The sequence below is a fragment of the Phoca vitulina genome, unplaced genomic scaffold, assembly GCF_004348235.1.
Source record: "Phoca vitulina isolate PV1807 unplaced genomic scaffold, GSC_HSeal_1.0 scaffold45, whole genome shotgun sequence".
Taxonomy (NCBI): domain Eukaryota; kingdom Metazoa; phylum Chordata; class Mammalia; order Carnivora; family Phocidae; genus Phoca; species Phoca vitulina.
The window spans coordinates 2,056,829-2,065,489 of NW_022589748.1; the positions used below are offsets into that span (position 1 = coordinate 2,056,829).

The 8,661-nt window shown below is 50.3% G+C and overlaps 1 protein-coding gene across 3 annotated transcripts in view; it reads right to left on the reverse strand.

The window, feature by feature from the left end:
- Positions 1 to 8,153, reverse strand: part of DTX2 (deltex E3 ubiquitin ligase 2) — a 35,333-nt gene extending 27,180 nt beyond the window's left edge. For 2 of the 3 annotated variants that reach the window (XM_032431068.1, XM_032431066.1), the window contains exons 1-2: positions 8,021 to 8,153; positions 6,695 to 6,859 (exon numbers count right to left, since the gene is read on the reverse strand). The gene's annotated coding sequence lies outside the window, so the exon portion shown is untranslated. The remainder of the gene's footprint in view (positions 1 to 6,694; positions 6,860 to 8,020) is intronic. The other variant, XM_032431067.1, reaches the window with a different exon arrangement.
- Positions 8,154 to 8,661: the final 508 nt, after the last annotated feature.

Consider the following 8,661-nt stretch of genomic DNA (forward strand, 5'->3'; position numbering starts at 1 on the left):
AAAAAGGCTGCAAGGAACAACTCTGAAATTTTTTTTTTTTTTTTTTAAAGATTTTATTTATTTATTTGACAGAGAGAGACAGTGAGAGAGGGAACACAAGCAGGGGGAGTGGGAGAGGGAGAAGCAGGCTTCCCGCGGAGCAGGGAGCCTGATGCGGGGCTCGATCCAGGACCCTGGGATCATGACCTGAGCCGAAGGCAGACGCTTAACCGACTGAGCCACCCAGGCGCCCCACAACTCTGAAATGTTAACAGGAGTGATGGAGTTACAGTTCTGTTTTGTATACCTCTTTCTGTGCCTGCAGATGTTCCACAATGGTCATACTACTTCTTAGGATGAGCCCAAAGTTACATTTTAAAAAATATCAACAACTTCGACCATGAGAAAAACCTTCCTGCTTTCCTTCGCATTCTCTTGCGGGGTTTACCTGCAAATCCTGCCCACAGCGCTGCGCGGTGGGGCACACAGGATTGCTGCTGTCCTACCAGGGAGGCATTTTCACACAAAAGAAAAAAGTTACATGTGTCCCAGAGTCTTTCTATCCGCAGAGGATTTAGAAGAGCTTTAGAACAAGATCTGAGCTGGCACAAGAATCTGAGTGAAAATCATCCTGCCTACCTGTGGGCCTCCAGGTGCGGGAACCACAGAAGCGGATCCCACGAGGGTTGCGGCCTCTGGGAAGAGGTCCCGGAGTGTGGTTTCTAAGGCGGTGCTCAGACTGTGATCATCACCTTGCCAACATGTGAGGACCCTGTTTCATCCCTCCAAAGCCTACTGAAATAAGTACTGGCTTCATGCATGCCCGGGCTCAGCGGTTCACCCTTCGGTCCACGCAGGGACACGGACCGGCCCCCACCCTCCATTGTCCCGAGGGGAGATGGAGACAGCGGTCAGAAGGCGCGCGCGCGCACACCCACATACACACGTGCACAAACACATGTGCAAGTACACTCCACCCTCGTGACTTTGGAACAATCACCATCCCTTCTGTAGGCTCTACCACTCAGGCAGTTGGATGGATTTTCCGGCCCCTGATGATTACCAGAACCTATTTGCAAATGGGATCGCAGGCTGCTCACTGGTATGTAAAACGCAGGAACGTGCTCTTTCTGACAAAGAAATGGCCTCCGTGCCAACTTCCCCAGAAGCCCAGGATGCTGTTCTGCAGAGCGCAAGAGTTCTGAGGAGCATGGATGGGAACCCCGTGAGCCCAGGCTTATTTCCTAAGCCACCTCTCCTTTGGGGCCTTTCCAAGAAGCTCGGCCTGAAACTCCACACCCACCAGCTGACACGAGGAGCGTGACCTTCCAAGACCTCAGGACAGCACAGCCAGCCACCCTGGCCCTGGCAGGAAGCCGTCCGACAGACCCGGGAAAGGCCAATCCTGCATACAAACATGGCAAAGAAATGTCCTACCTGACCAGGAATATTGTTTTTAATGCAAATTTAAAACAATGGAACATTATTTTTTTGCCTATCAAAATAGTTAAAAAAATAAAATAAAAAAACAAAATAAAGCTTAATTTCAATACTTGGTGCTGGCAGGAGTATATGGAGTCCTCCTACCCCTGGGAAGGATAAACCCTTTCCAGAAAGATGTGGTAATATGTACGGAGTGGTTTAGAAATGTTTACTTGCTTTGACCCAATAATCTACCTAAGGAGATAGACATAAAAATATCTGCCACAGCACTATTTTGACTCAGTAAGAGAAGCATAGAGGAAACTCAACAGAAACCTACAGAAGTGTTCACACCAGCTGCCTTTCGACTAGAGAAACCGTAGGAGGCCTCTGGTTCGACCTCCTTACCTACCTGAACTCTTCACATTTTCTAAAGTGAAAAAGTATTATTTCCGTTATCAGCAACACATCTCTTTAAAATGCCCAGCACTTTTAAAAGACCATAAACATAAACCAAACCACCACTGTCACTTAGCATCATTACTTTAAATGGCTGCTAACTACCCCAGTGTGGTTTTGCAAACAACAGACCTCCTCAAAGTACCATGGCACCTCTTTGCCAAGACACATCCCCATCTCTGAGTCCCAAGAAAAGGCATAAAACAGACCATCCATGCGCCTGAACTACTGCAATAGGCAGGCACTGCAAGATGGGGCTTCTGTCTCGAAAACAGATGGCTCAAGCTGGTGCCACCCAGAACTTACCAGGTTTCTGAGAGATGGAAGGACACTCGTACATGATCCGTCCCCTACACACGGGGCTGCTGTAAGGGAAGGGACAACTCCTTCTAGTGGGTGCCCGCCTGAGCCCTCCAGGGGCAGGTCAGAGCAGAACCTTCCAAACAGGGCTCAGTAGGCCACAGGGTGGGGCCCTGTAGTTGAGTGTCTAACTCTTGATTTCAGCTCCAGTCATGATCTCAGGGTCATGAGATCGTGCCCCACCTCAGGCTCTGTGCTGAAGCAGGGGTGGGAGGGGGCCTGCTTGGGATTCTCTCTCTCCCTTGGCCCCTCCCCCTGCTCATGCTCACCCTCTCAATAAATAAATAAATAAATAGCCAGCAAGCCACAGGGTGGCCAGGGGGCAGGCCCTAGCAATCTTTGATTCCCTGTAGGCAACCTCCTCCACCAGCACCAAGAACCGCTATGTTGCTCCTTCTCTGCCAGAAGCAACATGCCCTGGTCCCCAGGCCTCCCCAGGGGGTCAAAATGGGGGAGCAGTGGAAGCAGTAACAGCGATGACCACCAACCTAGGGCTTATAAGGCACCACGCACTGAGCACCTTCCACAGGTTCTTAAATGTTTAAGCCTCACAGTCCTGGGCACGGGTCTTCGCCTGACTTTACAGATGAGGACAGGAGGCAAAAGATAAGCAACCTGCCCAAGAATCCACAGGTCTTTTTTTTTTTTTTTAAGATTTTATTTATTTATTTGACAGAGAGATATTGCCAGAGAGGGAACACAAGCAGGCGGAGTGGGAGGAGAAGCAGGCTTCCGGCTGAGCAGGGAGCCTGATGCAGGGCTCGATCCCAGGACCCTGGGATCGTGACCTGAGCCGAAGGCTGACGCTTAACAACTGGGCCACCCAGGCGCCCCAAAAATCCACAGGTCTAAGGAAACCCAAATCTGTTTCCAGAGTCCAAGACAGAAGGGGTATGCTGATGCTGGACACATCGGCCTGCCGGATAGGTTTTTCCTGGCCAACACAGTTTTTAGGTTTTTTTTTTTCTAACTGAGCTGTTGTTTAAAAATTGGAATATTCACCATTAAAAAAAAATCCAGGTTTCCAGCTTCTGGAAAGCAGAAAAATTGGCAACATTTGCAGCACTGACCGAGATTCATTAAGCATCCAGCAACAACTAGTTGAACCACTTGTGGTGGCTGGGACACACTCGTCAGGTTACCACAGTTACCACGACTCCCCCGGCAGGAGTCAGCAAACTTTTCCTCTAAGGGGACAAAAGAGCACATATTTTAGGCTTTGCAGAACATAGGGCGTCTGCAGCATCTACGTAACTCTGCCACGGAGAGTGTGAAAACAGCCACAGACGACGTGCAAACTAACTGGAGTGGTTAGTCTACAGCTCCCCCAACACCCGTCACCACACTCCCACCATCCTGGAACTACTTCTCTGCGAGAAATACTGCTCTGAATCCATTTCTCTTTCAAAACGTAGGGAAGTGCCTCTGCCCTCGGCAGATACCCACAGGCAGAAGTGGCCACTTCTAACAATCAATGTCCACATAACATCTGAGTGCAATTATCTACCTGGCCCTCCACTAGGGCACAGGCTCCTTAGAGGCAAGGACTGGGGTCAGGAAAAGATGTTTTAAACAAGACATAGAACACTGACTATAAAAAACAACATCAACAACAAACAACAACAACAACAAAAAACAAAATTTCACTATGTTAAAATTAAGAATGGTTCAACAAAAGATGTCTTAAATAGAGTACAAGCTAGAAGAAAATATTCACAATATGAACAAAGGATCAAAATCAAGAATCTATAAAGAACTACAATCAGTAAATAATAAAACGTTGGCAAAAATCATGAACAAATATTTCACAGGAAACATGCCAATGAGCTTATGAAGAGACATTCAATGTCAGGGCTCAGGAACACAGAAATCACGGTCCCAATGATCCCATTTTATACCCATTCAATTGGCAAAAATAAAGTCTGCCTATAGTGAGTGATGGCAAGAATGTGGAGCAGCTAAGTCCCATACACCGGTACAACCACTTCAGAAAACAGTCTGGCTAGATCTATGAAAGCGGCACCTTTATTTACCCTATAACCCAACAAGATATCACCCCTAAGTTCATACCCAAGAAAACCTCTTGCACATGTACCACAGATGTGTATGGAAATGCCCAGAGCAACACATTTTCAACTGCAGAAATCTGGAAACAACTAAGTGCCCATCAGTGGAAAATTAGATGCATGAACTGTGGCGTGTTCACTCCACGGATTATTCAGCAGTGAAAACAAATGAACCAGATGACATGCAATAATACGGATAAATCTTAGCAATATTTTTTTACTTTCCTTAGAAACACATAGGTACAATAAAACTACATGAAAGTGAGGGGATAACGGTTATCTCAGGATGGGGAGAAATATCAAACGATTACACGTATACTTTCCTTTCAAGCTTTTGTTTTGGGTGACTGGAATGCAGGAGCTTACGACATTCATTAAAAATCACTTAGGCAATAAACAAAAGCAAGCCACGCATGAACGGTGATGAGTGTGTATTAACCTAGCTCTGTGTTTACCCGAGGTAAACATTAAAACAAACACATCTTACCCCAAGCACCAAGCACTAGCCCTGGCACATGGTTTCTGTGGGGCCCCATTCCTCTTGGTCTCTTCGGCACCTTCCGTATGTTTGAATCCAGACTCACCTTCCTTCCTAATTCTGCTTCCCCCGTGGATGCCCTGGCCCCAGGCACTTAGGAGAAAAACCTGGGTTTCTAGCTCTTCACCACCTTCCCCCCACAGCGACGCAGCTGCCATGGCTCACTTTCTCCTCCCTCCTCACCTCCTCAGACCCGCTGCCAGCATCCGCTTGGGACCTTTGTGCCTCTCTCACCCTGGTAAGTATTCTCTTCCAACTGGCTTCTCCAACTCTGTTTCTCCTGGTCCACCCGAGAGGCACGTGCAAGATTGAGCCTCCCGAAGTATAGTTCCCGAATACATTTCAAGTTCCTTGGGTTGACACTGAAAACCCATCACAATCTGGTCCCTCCCTATCAACAGAATTTGCCAGCGCACTTGCCTTCAATACCTTCTTTTCCTCTACGCCTCCCCTTCCCCGGCCCATACCCAAGAGTTTAAGCGACAACTGCTCCCCCCATATACATCCAGTTTTCCCACCTCCATGCCCCGGCTCCATGCAGAATCCCACCCACCTCGCCACACATCCTCACCTTACCCATACTTTCAAGACCCAGTTTAAACAGCACCTCCATGATGCCTCAAGGTGCCCAACTGAAAGAAAACACCCTCTTAGCAACTTCCACAGCCCTTGTCTGCCCTTTACAGTTCTCTATGTCCATTCTATCTCTTCAAGGAGGCCATGAGCAAACTGGGGGCAACAATCTCATGTCTAACCCCCACCCCCATCAGAAACTGGCGTGGTGTAAGGAAATAAGTCACAAAGAGCATAATCCCGTCTAATCCATCCCATACTTCCAGCCAGTGTGCTCGTTTAAAATGCCCTCCTGGGGGTGCCTGGGTGGCTCAGTTGGTTAAGCCACTGCCTTCGGCTCAGGTCATGATCCTGGAGTCCCGGGATCGAGTCCCGCATCGGACTCCCTGCTCGGCAGGGAGCCTGCTTCTCCCTCTGACCCTCCCCCTTCTCATGCTCTCTCTCAAATAAATAAATAAAATCTTTAAAAAAAAAAATAAATAAATAAAATAAAATGCCCTCCTGGAATTCTTCTGCTAAAATCCTGCTCCCCAGAGCCTTGGCATGGCCCACAAAACCCTCCAAACGCAGCCCTCTGCCTACCTCACCAGCCTCCTCTACCCCACGCCCATCCCTTGCTGCCCCGGTCACACAGAGCTACTTATAGTGGCCCAGGCGCACCAGGTAACTTCTGGACTCTGCAGATGCCGACTCCTCTGCCCGGCTTCTCCCCTCCTTTTCAAGTCCTACCCCTTCACAACTCACCTTAGTTATCCTCTTCCAGAAGCTTGCTGACCCGCCCTCCGACCCCTTCCTGCACAAATGGGGTTGGGGGGCAGGGGGCTGGGGCTCTGCCCTGTGATTCCTCCTGCCTCAACACACAGCACACCGACAATGCCTTGCCACTATCTATGGTGTGTCTGTCTGTTCCACCAAATGATGAGCTCCCAGGTGACAGAGCTCTTATCGCTCATCAGGGTGCCCCACCACTGAGCACGGGGCTTGACACAAAGAAGGCACCCAGTTTTGTTCGTGCAACGAAAGAAATAAAAATTCCCAGTTCAGATGCTGAAATCATGACTTGTGTCCTTCACCGCGTAAAGCATGCCTTAAGTGGAAAGCATCCTCTAAGACTGGTTAAACAGGAGAAGCCCTTGACAAGAAAGCACTTGACTTTATTTGAGACAGCTGGCAATCAACAATCGACTCCCAAGGCTGACTTTCATTCCGGAGACCTTAAATTCCACCCTCCCCAGTCTCCACCTCCGCTGAAAACCAGGTCCAGAAGGCAGCAATGAGAAGTCCCTGCAGCTCTTACCTTTTCCCTCTGGAGAGCTGGCACAAACTGTCCCTTCTTGACGGAGACACTAGATCCTTAGGAGGAATGACTTGTTTGAGTTCCCATCTTGATATAAAATGCAAACAACAAAAACGGAGCAAATCGGAAAGCCTTGCTGACTCAGCAACGCAAATTCCAGGGCACCTTCGCCAACAAGGAAAAAGATGATCAGGTTTTAAATGGAGAAACAACGGTCAGTGAAAACGAATGCACAGATGTTGGGTCTGTGCACTGCGGCTGGGGACTGGAAATCACCAGATTTATTTTCCAACAGCCTGGGCAGGGCAGGAGGTACAACAGTCTCCCTCTACCCGCTCAATAATCAAGGGGATGGTGGGAGGAAAAAAACAAACACTTCAGCTCTTTCATGGAAAGGCCTAACCGGACTTCATAAGCCAGTCTGCAGTGTAAGTAACCACGAAAATTAGCACACCAGAGAGGGTAAAAGTTTGGCCAAGGTCACACAGCAAATGAACAAGAGGCCTAGTTATAGTTACCCGGATGGTAAAGCCTGACTTTGGCGACCAGAAAGTCCACCTTATATAAGAACTCTAGAGGAGTTAGGATGGCAGGCAGAAATATTCTGAGTTAATTCTTAACGTCCAAGCGCCTGTGCACACACTATTTCCATTGTTACTGGTACGTAGAGAAGTGGAACCAGGCTGGCTTGAGGGGGAGGGGGGGTTCGAAAGAACAGCTTCAGAAAAGAGCGTCTTCTAAATCCTCTTCAACATACATTATGCACCCCTCAAAAGTAACGCAGGGCCCCAGGAAACAGGAGTTTCCTGGAGGGCGACCCCTACTTGAGGCGAGGGAAGCAGAGTTAGGGGACAAACTCTTTAAAAAGTACAGCCCCGGGCTCCAGCGAGTCGTCCACCTGAAGGCAGAGCCCAGCCGAATCCACACCCCGCACCACAGAGCCCGGTGGCAATATCCCCACCGCCTCGCCCCGGTCCTGCGGGAAGGGGTACCCTCCTCGCGCCCGCCCCAAACTCCCAGGGTCTGCGCCCCTCCCCCTGCTGGCCCTTCGGCTTCCCCCCGGCGTTCACCCTCGCACCCAGTCCCGTCCCGAGCTGCCAGCGCGTCTCATTTCCCCCAACTCCCGCCTGCGCCTGCGCCTGCCCCAGCCCGGCGGCCAGTCCTCCCAGTGCCCCCGGACCTCACCCCCGGGCTCTTCCCCGGCCCGGCCCAGCCCTCCCTCACTCCCACGCCCGCCCCCTTCCGGTCCCAGCTCGGCTCGGTCTCCCCCGCGTCCCCGGGACCCCAGCCCTGGCGACAGGCAGGTGGCCTGCCCGCCCTTCTCACCGAAGCTGACGAAGGCGAGGGGGCAAGCTGAAGGCACCGCCGCACTCGGGCTACAGCTCGGGTTCGGCCTGGGCACCGCTCCGACTGAAGCTCCGACTCTGAGGAGGTAGCCAGAGTGAAACTCGGCGTCGCAGCTTCCTAGCACTCCGCTGCGCATGCCCAGGACGCGGGGCCTTCTGGGAAATGTAGTTCCGTGGGGGTGGGGGTGGGGCGGGACCCAACCCGACACGCACCTGTTCAGGTGTATCTCTTCTTCCTTCTTAGTCCGCTCACTCACTGACTTACTTCTTCATTTACTTATTTACTTTTAGATCGTGTTTACCCGTACATATGTGGTGCCAGCAGGCCCTGTGCTGGGTACTGGGGATTAAAACGTGAGTCAGAAACTTGGTTTCTCTCCTGCGAGAGCTTCATATCTACTTGGGGAGACAGACACTCAAACACGTAATTACAGTACAGTGGGGAAAATGTGAGTTTAAGCACAGGACTTGGAGCACAGAGGGTGTGGTTAATTTGGGGGAGGTGTCAGGGAGACATCACAAAGGGGTCGGACGCCTGAGTTGGATTTTAAAGCACACACAGGGGTTTGCCAGATGGAGTACAGGGAAGCTCTTGCAAAGGAAAAGAGATGTGAAAGTGCT